We start from the raw sequence: 6,000 nt of genomic DNA on the forward strand, positions 1-6,000 counted from the left end.
AACTTTGATAATAAAATGTCGAAAAAGTTTCTATTTAAACTCCTTCTATGTTTAAATGTCTTTAAACCATGATCGTACATAAAAAGAACGCCCAAATCCGACTTCGTATATTGAAGTTATGATTTTTCCAAGTTCGGCTTAGCAACAGACAACTAAAAACTCGAATCGGAGATCGAGCGACTTTTGGCCGGAATGACCTAAACGAGAATCGAAGGTCTCGACAACGGTATTTCAGCGGTAAAAAGTCTGGCAAAAACCGACGTCAGATAAAGAAGTTATGAATTTTTAAAGAAATTCCTTAATCACGTCATTTTAATAAATAAATAATAAAAATAATTTCGGAATTTGCCAACGGAATCTAAACGAAAGTTGTAGAGCGTAGTCTCACCTACGCGTGGATATAAAGACCATCGAAAACGGAGTTCGTATGAAGAAGATATGATTTTTTGAAGTTTATTAAATAAATTATATATTTATTTAATTCAAAAATCCGGAATATCCGAAGAGGAGTCAGCGTCCTCATCCGAGGTACGCGCCGCGTAACCTTGTACGCCCTGCGTACCCGAGGGCCTTGGTCTCGGTTCGTCCACGTCGACCCTATGCGAGGCTACCGACCCGCCGTCCCATCCGACCCGCCCCATCCGATCCGTCCCATCCGAAGCCGAGACAGTCGAGGACTCGGTCATGCATGACATACGAGTACGCGCTGCGTACTAGCATACGCCCCGCGTACCGAGGCTTCTCAGATCCCCTATAAATAGCATGCGAAGGCTTCCGAAAAACTTGCTCATTTCTCTCCTTTCTCTCACGATCTTGCCTCGTTTTCCGTTCCCGTTCAAACCCGAAGCTCTGGTCTTTTTGCTCAAGTCCCGAGGGTCGATTTTACTCCCAAGATTCCCGAGAATCCCAAGAAAAATCTGTTTCCCGAGACGAAACTCTGCCCGGTTTTCCATCTCGCTATCTTCAAACTTTCAAGTGAGTTCATACCCCTTAATTTACCTTTTAAATGTTCTATAAATTCTTTTATATGCTTTCAAGGGGGGATTACAAGTAAAACACACGAGTATTATCGTGTGTTACATAAAGAACTATTTTATATGCTTTTATATATCCAAATCACATGCGATTTACAAACTTTATAGGGAACTTTCATATATAGAATATGTTACAATAGCGTTCTATCTTTTGGAATATAAATTGTTCTAATGCATGTCCAAACTAAACATTTTATTAGATTATATGTATATTTGTCTATCTTAGGCTCTACAAAAATCTACGCTTTCATAACAAATGATTCCTTTTCTAGGTATTTCTAAACAAAGGAGACACGCTTTTAGAAAACTATAATAGGTATAGTTTTATGAACAAATTTCTAACTCCTTCGTACTAGAAACATGAATTTCAAGAAGTCACTTTTGTATACAAGAACAAACGAAACATTTTAACAAGTAGATCTGTTTTTATACCACGGTTTTGTGAGACACTAACTTCACGTACGTTCGAGTACACATTTCAAGTCCTGTATTATATACCAGATTCCCTTGAAGGGGGAGCATGGTGTTTGTGTATAGATCTATACGGGCTTGACAACCCGCGCCCTGACTGTTAGCTGCAGTCCACCGTTTGGGGTGACAAACGTCATAACATTCCAACACCTGAAGAACGTTGTGTATAGGCCTTCCGAGTCAATAGTATGGTTATAAAACTCACATGGGGTATTAAAAATGCATTGATTTACGAGGTTTTCAAACACATTGGTTATTTTACACTTACATACATTTTAGAAACAAACATTGGTCTTGAGTGAAGGCTACTTTTATACTAGTAGAAAATATAGGATTTTCTAAACACAAACAAACAAAGACAAAACATTTCATTTCATACAAACATTGTCATTTAAATACTTATGAAACTCACCAGCTTAAATGCTGATCTACTCTTTCAAAATTACTTGTATGTCCCAGGGAATCAGTAATTTCAGGTATCATTATGCTTTTGATGAAGGGATGTTGTGGCGCCAGTTAAATCTCATATTTTGACATCATATTGTAATTGGTTTTGAACATGTAACTTTTGACAAATGTAAACTTTCAATTATATATATGATGGTTGTATTGCTTTCTTTACTATGTATTCATTTGTTACGCTACCACATGAAGTCATCCGCCCCCGAACGTTTCCACCGTTCAGGTTTGGGGGTGTGACAGATTGGTATTAGAGCAATGTTTATAGTGAACAAAGTATATCGAACCACATAAGATATACAAACTATAAATGCTTAAGGGACTAATACTCTCTGACAAAACAATTTTTCTTTTTACGCTTAAGCAGCGTTGCGTTTAACTTAAATTGATAGTTCATTTAAGTACAATTACATGCATACCACAAATTATTTTAGTGATATCCAACTATACAAGTATTTAGACAAGTTGACACTACGATTGAGACTCGATATATGTAATCAGATTTTGGACAAATATAGCGTGATCAACTATATTTGCCCGAGATTGGACCAACGTATATCGAGGAATGATCGTAGTAAGCAACAAGTCAAAACTTACCAAACCATTACTAGAATCAAACACAAGAATTTAAATACTATAGGAGTATTTGCTATCTAAACTAGTTTAACTTACATGTTTTGCATGTTCCAACTTTATTCAATTCTTATAACCCTATTTCTCGTACAGTCAAATGGCTGGATTTCACCACCCTGGCGACCTCTACTTTCCCAACCAAGGCAACGGAGGATGGATCGAAGATGATCCTGAAGAGGACGAGGAACCCATAGAAGTGGGTGATGACTCCGGTACCGACTCAGAGCCGGAAGTTATTGATCCACCACCCATTCAACCTCCCGTCTTTGTAAGAAACTTTCAAGGGCCGACTCCCGTCTGGGGAAGTCACCTCCATCATTGGAGCCAACAACAAGGCATACGCCCTCCCTACGGCATGTGTCGGGACTTCTATGATGTCCGCGGCGGAGGTTCGGCTGATCGGGCACTCCCAGTAATGGTGGGTAAGTTAGCCAATCAGTCCTATCAGTCTGGAGTTCAAGCTAGCCGACTCCGGGATGTCAACGTGGAAGTTCAGGTTCACACTTCTGACATCCGTAGGCTGGACAAGATACAAGACAATGCTCAACTCCAAACCGAAGCATTTCAAGCGCAAATGATTGCAGCCCTCGCTGAACTGAGGGAACAACAAGCCGCTTTTGATATGCGTCTAATGGAGTCGAAGCAATCAGATGCAGAGTCAAGCTCCAAGCGCAACCTACGTCGCAAGTAGTGCTTGTCAAGGACTCAAATTTTGTTATAGCTTAGGACCTCGGCTAAAAGTCTTTAAATTTCTCGAACTTTGTAATCGGAGACCCTTATAGGGGTCAAATTTTCATGATCGTTGTAACAACTTTTATATTAATATAAGTGACACTATTATTACTACATTAAGTATTTCGTTCAAACCTTGAAAGGTCTTTGAGAAACCAAATACTTGTTTCATACTTTCAGTCTTACAAATAACTTTCATTCTTCTATTTTAAGACTCATACTATCATCTGTTGTTGAACTATAGCGATTTAGTTCATGAGACACATACATTTTCTATTCTATGGAATTCTTATCCTTGTCTTTTCAACCTATAGTTGAAGGATGCCTCCGCGTAGGAACCCAAGGCGAAACAACGGTGGGGAAACACCTGTACCACCACCACCTCCACCACCTCAATTTGATGTTGTTATGTTCCAAGCAGCAGTCACCGCAGCGGTGGCAGCTGCCATATCACAGATCAATAACTCGAGTACTAATGGGTCGGGATCTGGCACACACCCATCCAACCATGGCGAGAGTCATGGACCACCTCGAGAATGCACCTATAAGGACTTCACTAATGCCAAGCCCCTGATGTTTTATGGAACTGGTGGTGTGATGGCCCTGAGGCAGTGGATTGAAAGGACGGAGGCAGTCTTTGAAATCTGCTCTTGTCCCGAGCACAGCAAAGTCAAATTTGCAACTTTCACCCTTATTGATAAAGCTTTAACTTGGTGGAATGGTCACGTTAAAGTACTTACCCTAATAGTGGCAAACTCCATAAGCTGGGAGAGCCTAAAAGCCATGATGATGAGAGAATACTGCCCACGGGAAGAGATTCAAAAGCTCGAACACGAACTATGGACTCTCGGAATGGTTGGTACCGACATCGCTACTTATACCAACAGATTCTGCGAGCTGGCAATCCTTTGTCCAGATATATGATTGCTCCCGAGAGCAAGAAAATAGAAAGGTACATCTGGGGACTGACGCCCCAAATACGATCAAGCATGTTAGCTTCCAAACCTGACACCTTTGAAAGTGCTAAAGAACTGGCACAATCTCTGATTGACTACGGAGGTCATCAGAACTCAACCACTTCTGCACCAGAACCACAGAAAGGAAACAACAACAACAACAACAACAACAACAATAACAACAAAAATAGCAGGAAGAGAGTGTGGAATAAAGGGAAGGGTGGGTCTTCCCAAGAATCCGCAAAGAAACAACTGGTTTCAGTGAATGCTGCCACTGTACCTACTACAGCTCCTACAAATACCTACCCAACAAAGCCTTATGTAGGTAACCTCCCAAAGTGCACCAAATTCACTTACCACCATGGACCTTGTCGGGAAATGCAGTGCGCCAACTGCAACAGGAAGGGACACACAGCCCGTTTCTGCAAGGACCCCGCAAAGCCGATCACTCAAGTTCCCAGTGCGGGTGTAGGCCAGACTTGCTACGGTTGTGGCGAGGTGGGTCACTACAAGAGGAACTGCCCTAAGGCAGCAGGCACCGGCGGTGTGGGGCGAGTTTTGGCAATAGGCCACGACAAAGCTGTAGCTGACCCAACTATATTTGCTGGTACGTTCCTTCTCGATAATTCATATGCATGCATATTATTCGATAGTGGAGCGGAGAGAAGCTTCGTGAGTCAAAACTTTATTCATTTACTTAAACCTAAACCTAGCAAGTTAGAAAAATCATTCACTGTAGAGATGGCTAATGGAAAAACCGAAACCACTAACTGCATATACATGGGCTGTACGTTAACTTTAGACGACCATTCTTTTCCAATCAATCTCATGCCGGTCCAAATTAAAAGTTTCGACGTCATAGTCGGCATGGATTGGTTGAGTCTTCTTCGCGCCGACATCATGTGCTTTGAGAAAGCAGTCCGTCTTAATCTCCCTAACAACGAAACATTAGTTATCTATGGTGACAAATCAAGTACAAACCTTCGCATCATTTCGTGCATCCAAGCTCGAAAGTGCTTGCGGAAGGATTGTCGGGCATTCCTAGCGCACATCATTGATACAAGTCAAGAACTGAAGGACATCAAAAACATCTCGGTAGTACGCGACTTTCCCGATATCTTTTCAGAAGAACTACCAGGATTACCACCGCAACGCCAAGTGGAGTTCAGAATCGACTTAGTTCCAGGGGCTACCCCAGTACAGAAGTTGCCTTATCGTCTCACACCAGCAGAGATGCAGGAACTTTCCAGTCAACTTAATGAACTCCTTCAAAAAGGATTCATAAGACCGAGTTTCTCACCTTGGGGAGCACCGGTCTTGTTTGTAAAGAAGAAAGACGGATCGTTCTGTATGTGCATCGACTACAGAGAGCTGAACAAACTTACTGTCAAGAACCGCTATCCTCTACCCCATATTGATGACCTATTCGATCAACTTCAAGGAGCAAACTACTTCTCCAAAATAGATCTACGATCCGGATATCACCAATTACGAGTTCTAGAGGGGGATATTCCAAAGACAGCTTTCCGAACTTGTTATGGACACTACGAATTTGTAGTGATGCCGTTCGGATTAACCAATGCACCAGCAGTATTTATGGACCTAATGAGTAGGGTATGCCGTCCTTACTTGGATCAGTTCGTCATCGTCTTTATCGATGATATACTTATCTACTCCCGAAGTGAGGAAGAGCATAGTCAGCACCTACGAAAAGT

This window comes from Lactuca serriola, chromosome 1 (assembly GCF_051521515.1).
Source record: "Lactuca serriola cultivar US96UC23 chromosome 1, Lser_US96UC23_V15, whole genome shotgun sequence".
Classification (NCBI taxonomy): domain Eukaryota; kingdom Viridiplantae; phylum Streptophyta; class Magnoliopsida; order Asterales; family Asteraceae; genus Lactuca; species Lactuca serriola.